This window comes from Corapipo altera, unplaced genomic scaffold (genome assembly GCF_003945725.1).
Source record: "Corapipo altera isolate COAL_440 unplaced genomic scaffold, ASM394572v1 133, whole genome shotgun sequence".
In the NCBI taxonomy this organism is placed as follows: domain Eukaryota; kingdom Metazoa; phylum Chordata; class Aves; order Passeriformes; family Pipridae; genus Corapipo; species Corapipo altera.
In genome coordinates this window covers 467,927-486,720 of record NW_020884939.1, presented here as the reverse complement: position 1 = coordinate 486,720, position 18,794 = coordinate 467,927, and the positions used below count along the sequence as shown (strand labels likewise).

Genomic DNA, 18,794 nt, shown 5'->3' with positions numbered 1-18,794 from the left:
TTTCTGATAGCTATTCATTGTCATTCATGTGAAAGATCATCACCTTCACTATGACCTGCAAAATGGAAATGAAGCTGCTTAAGGAATGTTTGAAAACATATTAAAACCACAAATATTTTCTTAAAATGTGCATTAAACTAAAGTGGTTTGAATTCTAATACGTATTCTTTTGCAAAATGCTACCATCAATACATAAGATTCCTTTCTGCCGAGAATCAAGTGGAAAGGAAAATAAATATCTGCTTTCATCTAATTGTATAGCAACCTCAGTTGATATACAGCTAAAGAAACCGATAGATGAGTCTTCATTTCATCTTCTATAACAGCTTCTAGATGAGTTTTACTCTTCTCCCAACAGTTTCAAAATTATACGAGATATTTTAAATATTCTTGAACTTGATTATATGGACATGTTGAGCAATGTCCTTGAAAAATGTTGTTCAGCTGTAAACAAAACAATATTTTCTGGCTATTAGAAATCAAACTTTTCCTCAGTTAAGGAGTGCACAGTGTCTATTTTTAAGTTCAGTGGGGGTCAGAAGGAAATAAGAATGATGCAGAAACACTTTTAGTGGCTGAATACTGTATATATTTTTATCAGAGATCAAAAATTGTGAGAAATCAATCTAGTATATATTGAATTATAAAACATAAGGATTTGCTGTTGTGTCAGTTGAGACAAATAATTGATATTTTAATTCTTTGATGATAAATGTAGTTTGTATAAAAACAGAACATGGAAAAGTAAAAAAATGAAGTCAGATTTAATTCAGTGATTGCACCAGCCCTCAAACACCTCACATAACTTCTTTTTTCTTTCAGGAAAAGTACTACTTTAATCTAGATCCATTACTTTTTCTTTGAAAAGAAGGGAAAATTTACCTAATAATATCTAAGCATTAAGTAATTTGACAGATGCTTAGGTATGGGCTGATAATATGAGGGACCATTTTCTCACAGATTCAACAAAGTATATTTGCTCATGCATCTGGAAACAATCTGATATTCTACCATTAAGTTCTGTTTCTCATAATGCTATAAAGTTCCCGCAAATTATTATGTGAATTCCTACCTCAAATGCAGTACCAGACAGGTTTTCTCTGTGACAGCAGCTCTGCATAATCCAGAAAAATTTGCCAAGCCCTGACTCAGTAAAGCTAAGCCCCAAATTAACACTGATTTTATTAACATTGCATGTCTGAAGCATTTTGTGGATGTATTAAAGGAGATATGTTTCTTAATTAGCTCGTGGAAGGTATCTGACTTGTCTGTGTCTCATGACAAGGAACTGGCCTTGATATTTATTCCTTTTAGTCTGATTTTTCTGAGTTATGCATTTCAGCAACAGTTCCTACACAGTGATTTCCTGCAATTATTTCATAAGAAACTGATCCTAATCCAATTGAAGTCAATGGAATTATTTCCACAGACTCCCACTGACATTTATCCATGCCCTAAATTCTTAAAAACCAAAGGAGGAGTCTTTGTGCAGCACTGAAGGAATAGATTTAAAGAGTAAAATAAGCTGCTTTTGGTATTTATTATATTATACAGTTTGGCTCTGACTTTCCTCAACGGATTAGTTTAAACACTAAAAGTACCAAATTGCCTTGAAAAAGGAGGGTATTGCACCATGAAGAACCTAAGAGAGACTACAGTTCAGAAGATACTTCCTTCCTTCGGATCATTTTCATTAGTCTTGTTCACAAATGCAGATTCCTGTCGATTAGGTCTATATTGTAAGCACACAGACTAATTTAGATAAGCAAACTAAAATTGTATTTTGCTCAGAAGGGGATCACTACAGCAGCCAGGCTGAGATTTTTCTGACTTGGTGTGAACCACTGCTATGCCAATAATAGTAACACTAATACACTGTGTCTAGGAGGTGCAAAGAAAGTCTAAGTGATGATTGCAGAGAGCTTAACCCTAAAAATGGTTCAGACAGAATAAAAAAACCACAGGATACATTTCAAGATATGGTGATTGAGCAAGACAGACAATGCTTTAATAATGCATCTGTATTTTTAGGATACTTGCCAACCTACTCACAATGCCTTTGTATTAAGAATACCATTTTCTTGTAGGTATAATAAGCAACCTTTCAGCTGGGATTATGTGTAAAGCAGCTGAGAGGAATGCACAAGCCGCAGGAAGCACCAATCCAGAATAAAACCTCTCCCTCTTCTGAGGTAAATTAAAAGCCTCAGCAGCTGAGGGCTGGAAAGGAGCAGGGCACGTGCAGCAGGAAACCGTTTTAACTCTTAGGGCAGGACTGGGCAGGCTCACACATGGCAGTGACCTGCGGAGAAGCAAATGCAGAAGAAGCAAGGAGAAAGGGTGTCCTTGTCTGAGCACAGCTACTACAAGTAGTAGGTGTGGATGGGCAGAGGAAAGGTCACCCTGAGAGGGTAAAAAGGGAAGGAAGTTTATCCCCTCTCTTAGCTCTGGATCAAAAGGGAAAGCCCTGAAGTCTAGGCTTGTGCTACCTCACTGTGTGCTGCTTTTACCTACAAGCAAACCCACAAGCTGATGAAGGAAAACACAGTTGTCATCAAATAAACAGAGTCTGGAGCTGTCCCTCAGAGGTCATTTAGTCCATCCCTCTGCAGAAAGGTGGGAACAACTGCTCCCAGGAGGGGGTTATCTCACCTGCTCTTCCAGGATTCCACGGGACCCAGCCAACTCGAGGTAGAATTACTTCAGTGCTCATTCATCCCTGCTGAAAAACCTAATCTCACACTTAATGGAGAATAGAACTGGTTTTTACTCCATGAAAACCAAATCAATGTGCACATTATATGTTTGCATGAATTATTGGCTTGAGGGTGCTGTAACAAAATTACAAAACTAGTGGGTGTGGATCAAGCAGAAGTTCCCAAATTAATGCTGGAGGGAAAAGATATGGTCCAAACAGAGAAATAAATGAGTGCATGGGGAATTTAGAACAGGGTTATGGGAAATGGAAACAGGTCTACTCTCAAACAGCAGATGAGAAATTCTGGCTTTTCACACCCCAGGAACTGGTGTCCAGTGCACAGGAATAGCTACAAAGAAAAGTGGCCATCAACTTGCATGATGGAGGTGACTTAGACAAAATTAAGATAACGTCCTTTCTATGTTTTCCAAGTTCAGAGCTATATCAGCTCTACCAGTGAAAGTTACTTAAAATGCAAACACATTCCTCCCAGCCTTCCCAGCGAAGCAGACCTGAATAAAAATTCATCCAGTCCCAGAGCTGAAAAATGACCAAAGATTTTAATGGGCCCTTGATATGGTTTGAAGCTGGCTCCCTGCCAAGTCTCCAAACCTTACCACAAGAAGTGTCCCTCCCCCCCCAAAACCTCAGGGAGAAGAGGGAGAAAAACAACTAAGAAAACCCGAAACGAGAGAGAGACAGCTAAAGTGATATATATAAATATATTTACACTTATGTTACAGTTATATACAATTGAAATATATACAATTTCACAAGGGAAAGGGAAGGGGGAAGGGAAAAGAAACAAAACCAAAATAAAAAAAAAAAAATATATATATCCCAATTACTAGCCCAATATCTATCCACTAAAAGCGTTAGCAAAGAAATGTCTCACTACTCTCCTAGGGACAACCGAGAGTCGCTCCGGGATGATCGCCGGCAACCTCCGTCTCCCAAGGTTGACAAGGCCTTACCAGGCCTCGCTCCCCAACACGGCAGACTCAACAGCAGGGAACCTGCACCTCCAAGCTGCTGGAAGGAAAGAGAGCAAAGGCCTCTCCTCCTTTCTTCTTATAGTCTGGGTTATGTAAAAATCGTAGGGAATACTGGGTAAATCTGGGCCCTTCCTTGACTACAAACTGGTCACCAAGGAAGGCCTAGACCAAACTACCACAGCCGTTCAAATGAAACAGCTGCATATGCATCCTCATATAAAGAATCACCTTGAAGAAATGATCAAACACTCAAAGCTATAGAATTATTCCCCACAAAAGGTTTTGTTACTTTTGATTAAAGCGTAAAATGTTAGCAAGGTAAGGTGAAAAAATGTTCTCCAAGAAGGAAGCATTATTGTCTTAAGTTAATTACAAAAGATACAAAATATTGGCACAGATTTCAGAAGATACCCTTCGTCTATGTGCTATTTGCACGGTAGATTCTGCCAAGGTAGAGAAAGAAGAGACAGAAAACAAGAGAAAACTGTTATCAAAAGAACAGAAGAGACATCCCTGGACTTCTAAAGCACTTTGCTAGAACCTAGAGAGGCAGTGGCACAGAGAGATAATGTCACATCCACATAAACAGTCCCAAAGCAAGGAGCCTTTTATCACCAGATTCTGAAAAAAAAAATGTAGATAAGATAAAGCTGAAACACTGCTCTGCCTAGGAAAAATATTTAGACTGATGGGATTTTTCAAATAATCTGACTTGCAAATTGCCTAGGAAAAATTCAAGATGGAATTTCAGTTCCTAAATTAAATCCCATAGAATTGGTGCCTGAGATTGCCCTGGTTTTCTCATTTGCATTCAGTTCTCCTGCCACAATGAAGCAGAGGAGATAAAACAACAAAGCCAAGAACAAAAATGAGTTTCTGTAGCAATTCTGCTGAGGATTTTCTTTCCTATTCCCTCCTGAAATAACATAATGTATGTGACATATGTAGAATTCTTGTCAAGGTATTTTGGTCTGAATGAACTTGGTTGTTATAAGAAGGATGGCATCAAAATCAGTAAAGAGTAGTAGACTCTACTAAGACAAAGCAAGATTCTGCCATCTCCATGGACAAAGGCTGTACCTCAAAAATATGTGTTCACAGTTAGGAAGCAAATATGTTATGTTTTAGAAAGGGAGATTTTTCTGGTTTTGTAAATGGTTGGAGAGTCCAAGTAAGAAAACAGCCTCACAAATATTTGTTCCACACAGTATGGGTAGATCATTCCCCGTCTGTGGCCTGCATGTGACCAGTTCGTTACCAGGACATATTTGGGGTTTAAACTTCAGACTTTTCTGGTTATTACTGAACCCATGAATTGTATGATCCCCTTCTGGGGTTTGAGTTGCTAGGTAGCACCTCCAGAGCAGATGTTTTTGTATGAACAGTCATAGATTTAAAACCTGTTTTCAAGACCCGGTTCCAACATTTACTCAGCTCTGCCCGTTTCCATGGACAGACATCCCTGGTTACCGACACGCCTGAACCAGAATATTTACAAAGAGCTAATGCAGAGATGAGTTAGTGCAGTTAAAAGCATAACTATTCAAGAGAATATTCACTGCACAAATGCTCAGCAAGATTGACCATGTCATATAAGGCCCAGATCCTGCATGATTAAAGATAATGGGATCTTTGTCATTGACTTTCAATGAGCATTGGAATGAGCCCCAGGGTAGCAGATATGAGAAAGGGCAGCTGCTTAAAATTTTTATTGCTCTTTTACTTGAGAGCTATCAGAATAAAACATACGTTGTAGACACAGGCTTACAGGAATGCAAACGTGCCCACACATAAAGCTTTAATTTTTCTGAGGCTTTTGTTGCTGCAAACTTCTACAGATTCAACAGATCCGGGAAGTACTGCCAGAATTTCACATTAGCAACTAGTCAGCCTCAAGGACAGGAGTTTCAGTGCTGGCAATTTCACAGACTTGGATTAAGCCCTTGATATTTCCTTTGTTGTGCATCCACTCAGGATCCCTGGAATCTGTCTGACTATCCTTTTAGTTCAGCACACCTGTGGATTTGCTTTTCTTAATAGCAAGAAATCTGACCATAAGAGATCTGGACTATGGCGTATTGAAGGCATCGACTCAGAGGGGAGAGGAACTGAGACAATTTTGTTCAAAGGATGCAGCCTTTTATAACCTATACAAACATGGAAGTATTCTTTCTAAGGCAAAAACTGGAACCACAGCATCTCATTGGCTGCTGGCTGTCACATGGGGGCACGGTAGGCTTTCGTGGTTGCAACTCATCCTTGTTGCTCAGTACTCTGCTTGGCCCGAAACCTGCTAAGGTCTGGTTCTTTCCAGGCCTTCAGCCTGCATATTCCCCACAGGGAAGAAATAAGATGCTTGGAAAACACTATCCAAATCATACTGTAAGGCACAGTTACTCAAATGGCTAGACTATATTTCATCAAGATCTCAATTTCCCAGCTAAATTACATATCTAGCCAATGGTCATACAGAAAACCCACTATTTCTTGCTCTTCTTGCAGTCACCTGGCTGGTCTGGTTGGATTTCATGCACACTTTCCATCCAAGATGATCTTGCCAAAAGTACCTATCAGATCTTATTAAGAAATTAATTTCCAACCTTGTAATACAGAACCAGAAAAAAAGATGTATAAAGAACTCAACATTCATCATTACATTTTCAGAAAAGTCCTCAATTTAAGGGATTTAATTCATTATTTTTATTTTTGAGGTTTATAACACCACCAATAAATCTCTGAAGGATTTGGACCCCCTCTTGCACACTGTCTGTTTATGCTGGAGTCAGATGGCTAAGCAGAAGAGCTCTGGTTTTGCTAAAATTTATGTATGGGTATGAAATCCAAAACCAAATCTGTGCATGTAAATAGGCAGTAAACAAAAACCTGCAAAACCAACTCCCACAGCATGAGCAGAAATTGCATAACCATAACCAGAATATCCTGCCACATTTCAAGAGCCATGAGCGTGGCTGGTGCCCTTTTGAACAGCTACTGACTCCAAGCAGGGGTCTGCGATTACCCCCATACCAAAGAGGTCTGTGGTTATCCCTGCACCAAAGCTGCACATATACACTGCACACACACACCAAGTGGATTTGCAAGCACTACAGCTTCAGTGAGAGGTAGATGATGCTTAACAAGAACTCAGGTTGTTTATTTAAAGAATGAAAAACTCATCCATTTTCACTATTCTGTGAAATGTAGAGAGGTTGGCTCAGGTCTAACATACCCATGTGGTGCAGAGCAAGGCTCGGGATGGTGTCCCTGAAAGACAGTGACAGAGGAAGAATGCTCATAAAAGAAGACATAGCAGCAAGATAAACTATCGGAACTGCAACAACAAAGACAAATTGCAGTGAAGTCAGAGATATATGAGGGAAGGAAAAGCAACCAGCTGGGCTACAAAGAGATTACGGCAGGTGCAATGTGCTCTGTGCAGCTGCTCAGCAATCAATTAGCCCTGCATGTGTTTGACCAGCACCTCTCAGGTGCTGCCTTGCTGTCGAGGCACAAGTGGCCCTGTACAGCCTGTACCTGTCTGCCACCAACATGAGAAATTGTGCTGCAATGCCACTGTCACTCGAGAAGCTTTGTAGCAAAGAGAGACATTTAACCCAAATTTTGTTCCCAACTGCGATCATTCTTTGAATAATGACATCGATACCAAGAATTTTTGTAGTAGGTGAACTATAATATAGATAATGAGCTGCAAAATCAGGTATTTAGATTTCCAGCTTCAGTATTTTTCTCTTCTGTCTGGAATTTTGTAACTGAAAGCCTAGTTCAGAATATCTAACTACATTTTTGACATTTGCTGTCAATGAAATAGCACATATGAATTTTGTCTTTCTTTGTCTTCTTTTTAAATGAGATGTCCAATGAGAAAATAAGTTAATGATCATCAACTGAGACATTGATCATAAACAAAGATTCACTCAGGGAGGGGAAAAAAGAGTATCCCTCTGTGGGTTTTATTTCTCAAAGCAAAATGAATTCTTCTTTATGAAACTATGGAAGAGTCCCAAATGTAAGGGTAAGGAATAAATAAATAAATAAATAAATAAAATAAAAATAAAGGAGTCAAAATTGAGAAATTCCTTTTTCTCAGAGATTTTACTTTATCAAATTGTTAAAAGATTCTCCCAGTGACCTGGCAGCTAATGTACCAATAAAAAGATTACTTTCTTGACCTCTAGAGATTTCTAACAACTCACCAGCTACCATACCCAAACTCCCTCCCTCCTTCCATGCCTTTAGGGAAGAGTTTATAAGTTATCAGCCTATCTCCTGGAAAGAGCACATATGTTATCAGCCCTAGCATTGCCCCTTCTTAGGAGTCCTTTGGGATGGTGGCTCCACACCTTAATGGGGTTAACAACCTCATTTTCTGTAAAAAAATCATCTTTCAGCTACAATACACCTTGCTGGATTTCTTCCCAGAACTCTTATTCTCATTCTCCTATCTTTAGTTTCATTTGTTGCAGCAACGACTGCACTGAAGCCTTGCTCTCCTTCACAGAAGAATTTCAAAGCTTTTATCCTAAACCACCATGAAATTGAATTTTGGCATTTTTAATGTGTCCAGCTCTTCTACAAAACACCCTGAGGTTGGCTTTACTGTGTTACCCATGCTCTAAGCATGACATGCCTCAGAGCAAATAATCCAATGGATTCTAATCGGGGTTAAATCAAACTGAAATACACAGAACAAGGCTTTGAAGCCACCATGACCATCAGAATAAAATATAAAGTTCTTGTACTCTTCTCCAAACCTTCCTGTCAGCACTCATACAATCTCAGAATCTTAATATTCCATCAGTGATTTCACAAGTTTTGAAAGACTGATGGCTGCTTAAGAGAGTATATCTCCTTTAAGAAATTACATCAATCATTTTCTAAAGAGGATCTAGAAATACTGTGACAGTTGTCACCATCCACTACTGTGCTGACAGGGTGAAATGGTAGAGGCATAAAGTCTTGCAGAACCTTGTAACTCTGGAGTGACTGACAGAGCATATATAACAAATCATGTTAAAACTGTTTGAGAGACTGATCTGTAACCTCACAGTTAATGGATATACTGCTATTGATTTCAGCAAATGGTACTTTGGGGCACTAGTTACTAGAAAAGTGCAATGTCAGCAGTAAATAGTAAAATTAACTAATTGTTCCAACTGAACTTTTATGAGAAAGTAATCAGATAAATTTGAATACTTTCTGCTTTATAACTGAGAAGAGTATTTAAAGATGAAAATTTGCAATATTTGGATATTGCTGTGTGATAACTACAAATATGATACGTACTTTTTATGCTTCTTTTCTTAAATTACAGGGGTTTTATCATTTGATTGTACCACAGTGTCTTCTTGAATATTGGTCAAGAACTTCCGTTGTGCAATCTTTGCCCTGAAATTCCTGTGGTTTCATGATGCCCCACTGTCCTAGTTAGGATAGCTGGGACCAGTTCATCACTGGATGGGTGTAACTCAAAACTGTGTATTCTACAGCCTTCTATGCCATTTCCCAGAAACTGTTATCAATAGACCATTTACACCATCTACCCAGAGCAGCCTGACTCCTCAGGCTACAGACTGGGTGTTAAGAGGCCTGCGAGACAGGAGGGTGCTCCTGTCCTCACACCCATTGTGGAACTCCCCGCCCTGAGGGAGGTACTGAGCATTCCTGCCTGAACTGGAAGATATATAATCTTGGAGTCTTGGGACCTTTTTAACCACTCGTGGGATCCAGAGTAAGACTGCAGACCATCACTCTCAACCAGATTGCAGACCACCACTCTTTACCAGACTGCAACAGCACTCTCAACAAGTTTTTTCCCTCTCCTTTTACTTTGGATTCAGGGGGCCCAACGAACACCACTCTGTTCATGCCCCAGGGTGCTGGGTTATGCATTTGGGTTTTGTGGGTTAAAGCCAATTGTTTGTCCGTATAATCATAATTACTGTATTATTTTATTAAATTGTTACTCTGATTTATAATCTCTCCTTTGAGTTGGATTCATTTCCCCTGCTGGTTTGCCTTTAAACCAGCACACCCACAAAGAAAGGTTTACACACAACACTTAGAAATACGTACAATTTTGCTAAATATCTGCTAACCACACACCAGCTGGGAGCTCCTCAGTACTGGGGAGCCTTCTGAAGGACACGTGCAGGAAACGGCTCTGCGGCTGGTCGGCAAAGTCCCGCCCTTGGGCAAAGCTGTGGAGCAGATCAAGTACAGTGAGAACAAAGTGCAGCTGAGGTGGTCAGCACACACAGACACATAAACACACACACTAAGAGAGAGACTGGAGCACATACAGATCCCATCTCATGAACCCAAAGACAAAACCTCTGCAGAAGGGTAACATGGACTGCTCAGAACAAGAACTGGTTTGGAAATGGCACGATTTGCACACTGCATGCTGATTCACCAAAACCCTAAGGTAAAAGCTGTCCACATTTTTCTACAGTATTTTCTTGTTGCTATTTTAATCCTTTCCCATGTGCAAAACTATTTCTGAGTATTACAGTATACAAAGAAAAAAAAAATCTCAACGTGTCTAAAATTTTTTGTATAATTCTCCAGCAGTGATAAAAAAACTAATCTAAAAATAAACTTTGCAATATAATCAGCTGAAGAGGTAACCTAATTTTCAAAACCACTGTGGAAAACACCAGTGTAATATGCAAGAGATGAAGTTCCATGGTTAAAAAATTAAAAGAAAAACAAAATGAAAAAGCCCCAAAACAAACAAGGGAGATCAGGAATTATTACTGCATCTCATTAGCCAAGTAACTTTTCTTTTAGAGGTAAGTCATTAAAAAGAGTGTACAAGCACATTGGCTGGGCTGTATTAATTTTAAATTCTTTCTTTTTTGAAGAATAGACAGATATATTTCAATATTTTTATATTCACTGCATAAAATAAGGCTTTATTCCATAGGGAGTCCACATAAGTTGTTACAGCAATATGTTAATCTCACCTTATTAGTAACTTCCACTCTGAATCATCTGACCAGAAGAGGAAACTGGAAAAGTAATCTCTCTGCCAGAGCAGTCAAAACACCACATCTACTGCCAATCTAGTGAAAACTCCTTGTAATTAAACATGGCAATACCCTATGCATTTTAGGATATTTTAAATAAAACATCTTAGGTTAACTGGTGCAAAAGATATAGAGGGGGATACTAAAAACAACTGACCTGAAGACCAAAAAAAATTAACAACAAAAATCAATAAATAAGTAAAATTGGAAACAGTAATAGTAAGGAAAAAATAGTGTTATATTTCAAACTGCTTTACAGTAGTTTGAGATTTATTTTACCAGTTCTTGTTTCATAATGTATTTTAAAGTTCTTCATGAAGAATTTTTAACCAATAAACACTTTTTCTATAATTTAGCCCACAGACATTTGAATCACCAACTTTCACTGGTACATTTGCATAAAATCAGTTCACTTTCAAAATTCATCTGCTTCAATAAATTCTTTCTCACCTGAAGCCACAAAGCTCCATATGGGATATATGAACCTTTCTGCTGCTTGAGGACATATTATAGGGGGTACAGGAACGTATTCTTTCTCTGCCCAAGAGATACAGCTGATGAAATGGTACAGAACATGGTGCAAAAAAACTGTAAGAGAAAAATAAGACTTAGCACTAATAACTGAAAAAAAAATAAAAAGGAATGTTTGTCTGAAAAACAGTGCATGTATGTGACAGGGAAGGACAAAAATAGGTAACAAAAAGCAGGAAATTTGCATACTGCATTTTTATTTACTTATTATGACAAAATACTGCCTTCCCCAATTCTCCTCAACATAATGGGAGAGATGTTCATACTTTAACCTTTTTCTTTCAGACTAAGATTTCACCAAGCTCGTTTCATGTCTTTTACCATACTGGCACAGGACTATCATAATTGCAGTATATTCAGAATTTAGAAAAAATTAAAATAATATAAATAATATCAACATATAATATTATCTGGTTGATGCTTTCTAAAATCCATGAATCTTTAAATAACAGTAGTATTTTGGCCCACGCTTCACAAAAGACAAAAGAAATACAGAGTACCTTTCTGCAGTTTCTACTGATCCTATTGTTATTATTTACTCAATAATTTAAAAAACATGTTTTTAAATCATTTACTGTTTTATTATTTCCAGAAGTCTCTTTCAACAGTGTAAAGAACTGTTTTTCAAAATTTTGTCAATACCTCCAACTTTTTTTTAAACATGCATCTAAATGACTGAGCCTAGATTATTAATCACAAATCAAGGCAATTTGAATTTGACAAGGCTGCTTGTGTGAACTACTTTATCCTTACTAATAATTCCATTAAAAGGCTCCTTTCAGTTTCCATTCCAGTCAATGAAGTAATGTGTGAAGTGACTGTGGAAACATGAGACTAAACCAGTAACTAAATATAGTCAACCACCAATGTTGTGACTGCTTTCAGATCTACACCCACTGCCCTGCAAAACTTGACTTGCAGTGCTCTATTGATGTAACAGAATCTTACAAAACAATGATGCATGTGCAAAGCTATCCAGAACACAGACAAATGCCAGAGACTGGAACAGTCTATAATGATGCTATAAACCCGCAAGTATTCTTCCAAAACCGTAAGAGCGGAGACAGCAAGAGTCTAAGAGGAATACAATGAGCATTGTTAGGGAAACAGAGTCCTCTGTGAGCAAAAATTAAATAGACTGATGCAGTTCACCTTAGTGATTAACTAATTTGGGACATACCAGAAGAACCCAAAGCAATGGAGTGTATAGGCAGGTTAAATCAAGTGCTCTCTCACAACACAGAGGAGACAGTTAATGAAATCACAAGGCTGCATTTAGAGACATTAAAAACTGATTAACTGGATATTTTAATACAACATAAAATTAAACAGGACAATTCATTGCAGGAGAAGAGTAAGAGATTAGAAGTGGATTATACATTTCAGTGGTTGCACTCATGCTTACAAAGCACGTGTGCTCTCGTGTCTGAGGAAGCCGCCAGTCACTGCTGAACACAAATGGGGATTTTTCCCTCTTCCTCAACCTGTTCATTGCCCAGTGAGCAATAAGACCTAGAACACCCTCATGGCAGGGGCAACTCTAAAAAATGGCCAGCATTCTGTGCTGCTAAAAGGTCCCCTGTGCTAAGTGAGCTGTAAGAGCTGGCCATGTGTCTGTTCTGACACACAGCACAGCCAAAGCAGTTAGGCTTAGCTGACTGCTCTTTCTGGAGGAAGGGCAATGATGAAAACCAAAGAATGACTAAAGGGAACAGTTAAAATTGATATTTTTTCGAACAGCCAAGATGCATGGACATAAAAAATTAAACCTACTTGCCTGACACATGTTAACATGACAGTAACATTGTGCTCAGGGACAAGTTAAGATACTACTTAGGCCACCGGACCAGCTTTGTAAAATAGCAAGCACTGCATATGGAAAATTGTCCACCTAGAACCTAAGTTAGGTCTCACAAAGATCAATGCTCTGCCATGGGGCAGGGATTTGCCAGCTCTAAGTTGTCAGAGAGGGGCTGCCTCCTATCCATGGTGAAAACATGAAAAAATCCTGACACAAAGCCAGCCTGAAGTGCATGGGTCCGGCTCCTGGGTGACTGCTCAAACCTCACAGGCATTTTTGTTTGCTGTTTCAGCAAGTACTTGATATTTCATAAGTTCTTCAACAGATCTCAAGAGGGATCTACATTAAATTACTGAAGGTTCGGACTAGTTTGTTCCATTTGCAAAGTTAATGGAAGTTTTATGAGTAGCAGCTTTAAACAGTACCTTACATTAAGCAAGTTCCAGGATCCTGTCTTGACCCTCTTCCTATTGCCCCTTGATAAGAGTAATGGACAGTGCTTTTACTACTGCTACTGCTCCTGGTCTGATCCTTCCTGCTTTTTAAGGCAAAGCTGACATGCCATGAGAGGCAGCTAATGCCACAGGGTAAATCAGTTTTCAGGCACTAGGTCAAGAGACTCCAGAGAGCAGTCCTACAAACCTGAGCGTGTGGGCCTCTGCACAGGAATAACACCATGTCAGCCTCAGGCAGGTAACACATGAGGAAGCCATGGTATCAATCATTAAATAAATACACTTCCCCTGGCTAAACTGGGAGATACTCATGTCAAGACAGATGTAAAATCAAAATGACTGTGTTCCCACTGGAGTTTTGAAAGATAGAAATGTACAGTGTCGCTGCTCATCATATGGAGACCTATACAAAAGTTTAAAGCTGCTTTTTTTAATCGAACCTGGATTTTTCTAAATGTCTCTCAGAGTTCAGCTGAAATGCATCCAAGTGGAAGTGTCTGGCTTTAACAAGGCTTCATCTTCCTAATCTGACAGGTTAAGAAAAAGCTAATATCAGGATAAAGGGACCTTACTCCAGCCAACAAGATGTACAATCCAGTCCAAGAGAAAGATAGATGACTGCTCTCTATGACTCCACTCATACTTGCCAGACAAGTCTTAGCCAACTAATAGTGGCTTAAGCACTCAAAAATAAAATAAAATAAAAAAATAAAAAAGGTTATAGTTGTTTTTTTTCTGTACATATTCTTTTCCCCACTCAGTACAGTGTACAGAAATGTTAACAACAGGAGTATTAAGAATCATAGAATCATAGGATCAGACGGGTTGGAAAGGACCTCTGAGATCATCAAGTCCAACCCTTGATCCACTACCATCACAGTTGCTAGACCATGGCACTAAGTACCTTGTCCAGCCTCATCTTAAAAACCTCCAGGGACGGAGAATCCACCACTTCCCTGGACAGCCCATTCCAATGGCTGATTACCCTTTCTCTTCAAGCTGTGATTGCCATAAGCAATGAGAAATCATCTTCAGTCTACAGTGATTTCTTTTAGCTTAGAAGAAGCAGAACAAAGGCAAGATCATCAGGATGTGGCACAACATATTTATGTCTTATTAAGACCCCAGAAACTCAGAAACCAAAATGGCTGTTGTACCACACAACTCTAAATGCATAAGGTCCTTCCTGGAACACAGTCACATCACATATATCACATTTCATTGTCATATATTCCAGAGAAAACCTAAGTACTCTTACATAATTTATATTAAAGGACATATTCTGTACTCTTCTGCATTTTCCTATCCTGTAGTAACCTATAAAATTCCTGGGTTTGACTGTCCATCTCCCAGCCAGGCAATGCCGCCATTGCTGGCACAGGCTGTGATACAGACCATCAAATCTACAGCTGTGCTGTCTGACGGTCCACTACCAGTCCTCTATACATCTTTTTCTCTTAGAAAAAACCTTTTGCCAACAGATGTGTCTTTTCTCTCTTTTTCTCTCTTTGCCTGTAACTACTTGCTGTCACTGCCCTTCAACAAGGACTCTGCATCCCTGAACCTTCAGGGGTTAACACTGGGGCATTTGATTTTACCAGAGCTTTTCCCAAGGATCCTGTCACAGCGCTGGATCACTAGGGCCCAAAATCAGCACAGAATTATTTATTCCCCAAAAAGATACAGAGCAGCGAGAAAAAGGATGAAAGAAAGAAAAAAAATTACCTCACATAAATGGTAATCTTCCAGAAAGTACAAGACCAACCTTTGGGCTGCACTGCTACAGCTTCTGGGTTTTATTCCTTTTTTTTTTTTTTTTTGTGGCCTTTCTTAACTCAGACTTCTTAAGTATTACCTCTGAATCTTTCTTTTTCAGACGAGAGAAGATTTTCTCAGATGCCCTGAGAAAAGACAGTGCCATCTAACAGCCTTCCCATTGCTCAGCTCCAGGGTTTAGCCCTTTCTGTACCCATCACTTCCAGCCACTGCTTGCTCCTGCTTTGCTTTCAGCTCTCAGCCTCTTCTGAGGTCATACTTTCCAGTCAGACAAAACAATATAAATCTGTATAAATTCAATTGAATTGAACACTAATAAAAGACAATTTCTTTATTTCCAATAATGCAGATTTTGCTTTGATTTGCATTTGGGTTCTTTGTTTCAAAATCTCTTTGTTGTTCTTGCTGCTAGTGTAAATTTTAAATTAAAAAAAAACCATTTAATGCTACAGGGTTCTGAAATGTAGCACTTCTGTCAGAACTAGGACATAAATCTCACCAGTGACATTCCACAACAAAAGCACTATTTTTCTCCCCTTCTCAGTCAAATATGCTCTTTGGGTATGGACTGTCACTCTTTGAACAAATATCTGAGTACCTTAAGGACATCTAAAACTCTGGCAATATAAAATATGCAACATACCAAAAGAAGACTCGCTTCTTATTCATATTAATTAATGCATTTATTCACTGCACTCAGATGTTAAGGCTTTACCTTATTACACTGATGAGCATCAATCTTCCTAGTTTTGCACATTGTAACGGAATGCATCCAGTGATCAATATGAAGCAGAGACCAATCTTTTCAGTTTTGCAAATTAATTTTAATAGTGTAGCTGTTGTTACTAATATATATAATTTCTTTTAATGTTCACATCAATTTGCTCTATTTTATGTATAGATTGGAACTTGCATATCACCTTCTGTAAGTCATATCACCATTTACAGCCTTCCTTGTTCTATTTGCCATTCTTGTAAAAAATGGAGTTTTATGAATTTGAGATCAAAAGATGTGGTCCCCTTGGCTATTAAAAGGTTTCTGAAAGTTAATGTTAATAAAAGAGACCAAAAGAGATTGAAATTAGGGCAATACTCTCATATTTCTGAACTGCAATACCTGTAATTGTCCTTCAGTTTAGCATGTTTCCTTCTGTTTCAAACTATGGAGAGATACAAAGCTGGGGAGCTTTCAGAGCAACATGATAAACAGAAAATCAGCAACAAGAAAAGAGCTGATATAGCAAACGTGCACTAAAGAAGGGTAAAAGTGATAAGAGTTCTCAAAACAAGGTACGTGGAAGAGTCTCATATTCTCAGATATGGTATTTCATCATCCGTCCTTTTCCATTTAACAAAGTAAAATACTGAACCAAAACTACTTGGCTTTGTTTTGACATAAATTAAATATATGGTTTGCTATTTTTGAAATAGTTACAGAAGGAGACTAAGTTACATTTGTGTCGAACTGAGGATGGAGGTCATTTTGCATTTCCCTGCTCCTTGCCTCTTTTCTATTTTGGGTATGTAAAACCATAAACAGTCTGACTGACTTCAGGAGTTCAAAGGCTATAGTGCAGTTTTGACCTTGCTATTGCTAAAAAGGAATGCAACATCTGCTTCATGTTTCCCCTGTGCAAACTTTATACTATCAGTACTAAAAGTTGCGTAAGTTCCATTATTAACCACTGCACCTTATTTATATACCGGTTTCAAACACACCCTGATGGGCTAGAAATAGTGAACAAAGGAAAAAAGAATTGTTGTAAAGTCATTTTAAAAAAATCAAACCAACACTATTTATAAAACATGCTCAGAACCATTTTGGTAACAGCCACACTGAGAAAATGGCGAATTTTTATTTCTTTAGTTTTACCTGTGACATAAGCAAAAGACACCTGTTGATTGCATCACAAGCAATTAAGAAACACCTTGTCCCCTTCACTGAATGGAACAGTGAACAAAGCTATCCCAGTCTTGAGGAAGAAGTGGGATAAAAGTGCATAAATCAGAGTACAGTCTGTAAGCATAACAAGTACTTTCAAACAAATCACTCTGCAAGCTTTGCCCATGAGAAAAAGCTTTAGAACTACTGAAATCATTGGAAACTTTTCTCAGGCTTCTTTGCACCTACTTGCTCTGTGGCCTTTTCAGCAGGGATGAAGCCCTTTGTGCCTATTTGCAAAGTCATCCCCAAACAGGTAATACAACCTAATTTTATGCTTTCATTTGATCATTCTTCACAACAGTGTTATGGATTGTCACCAAAATTATTCTTCATATGAAAAAAAAAACAAAGAAGAAACTTCCCAACATAGGAGAAATCCATATTCAAGGCACAAATTCCCTTTAGACTCGAACATAGAAAGCATGCTTTCCCTATTTAGTTCAGCAGCAGAGCTTTTCCATTTATATGTTGCCTCTTGCTTTGTAAATCTTGACAATGTAAATCCCCAATGTAACACGACCTCTCTGTATCAAAGAACACGCAAGATCAGATGAGAATTATGGATTGAACATCCAATTGCAGGGGATGCTGTTAATAAAACTTATTAACAGTTTTATCTTTGAGATGAAAGAGGTTTAACCAACTGCAAGTTGTTGAACAAACACACGGAGTACTTCTGCTCAAGCAGAGGAGTGAAGCACATTGCACTGTTTTATCAAACTCATGTAGTTCAATAAATCTATTAAAATATTTCTCTGCAGCTTGCATAGATATAGTCCTAAGCCTTCTACAGACATTTCACAGCTGAGTTTGCACATGGACTACTCATTAGATAGATAGGAACTGTAAATAAAGACCATGAGAGCACACCCTGGATTTGTAGGCATACTTACCTGCATTAAAAAAAAAGGAGAACTCTACTACTAGAGGGTTTTCCTGAGCATTTTAATTAAAAATAAATACTGACAAGCAAAAGTCTGATCAAACTGTCAGTTTATTATAAAAGCACTAGTAAAATAGAGCAAATATACAAAAATGTGATGAATAGAAGTTTGTGATGTCCTATATTCCCTGACACTTTCAACACTCCCAAGTGCTTTTCATCTTTCCAAGATACATTACCAGATTTCAAACTGGGATAACAGTCCTCTGAAAGGGTTTCATTTGCTGAATAATAACTCTTTCAAACATATTCAGCTGAGTTCTCTCACCAGGTATCTATTAAACAAACAGAATGTTGAAAATACTCCTCTGGCAAGTGGTCTCATTTTCTTTCAAAAAAGGCTCATGTCCTCTCTCAAACGATTTCTTGAAAGATAATTCTCAACATGTGGGATTAATCATAGCCCAAAGCTTGCTTCTGACATGTGATTAACTATTTCTACCTAACTCAGAGGACACAGGCCAAACATTTCAGCATTGGCACTCTTCACTCACACCCAATACTTACAGCTGTGCCGTATAGAGAAAGGAGAGGAAGTGCATCTCCTGTACTCTATATGCTGAAGGCCAAAGAATGGTATGACGAGGGATTTTTTTATACT

The 18,794-nt window shown here is 38.4% G+C and overlaps 1 long non-coding RNA gene across 1 annotated transcript in view; it reads right to left on the bottom strand.

Moving 5' to 3' along the window:
* Positions 1-15,490, bottom strand: part of LOC113955438 — a 50,691-nt gene extending 35,201 nt beyond the window's left edge. Inside the window, exons 1-2 of the long non-coding RNA XR_003530559.1 lie at positions 15,385-15,490; positions 11,193-11,330 (exon numbers count right to left, since the gene is read on the bottom strand). This is a non-coding gene — a long non-coding RNA (uncharacterized LOC113955438). The remainder of the gene's footprint in view (positions 1-11,192; positions 11,331-15,384) is intronic.
* Positions 15,491-18,794: the final 3,304 nt, after the last annotated feature.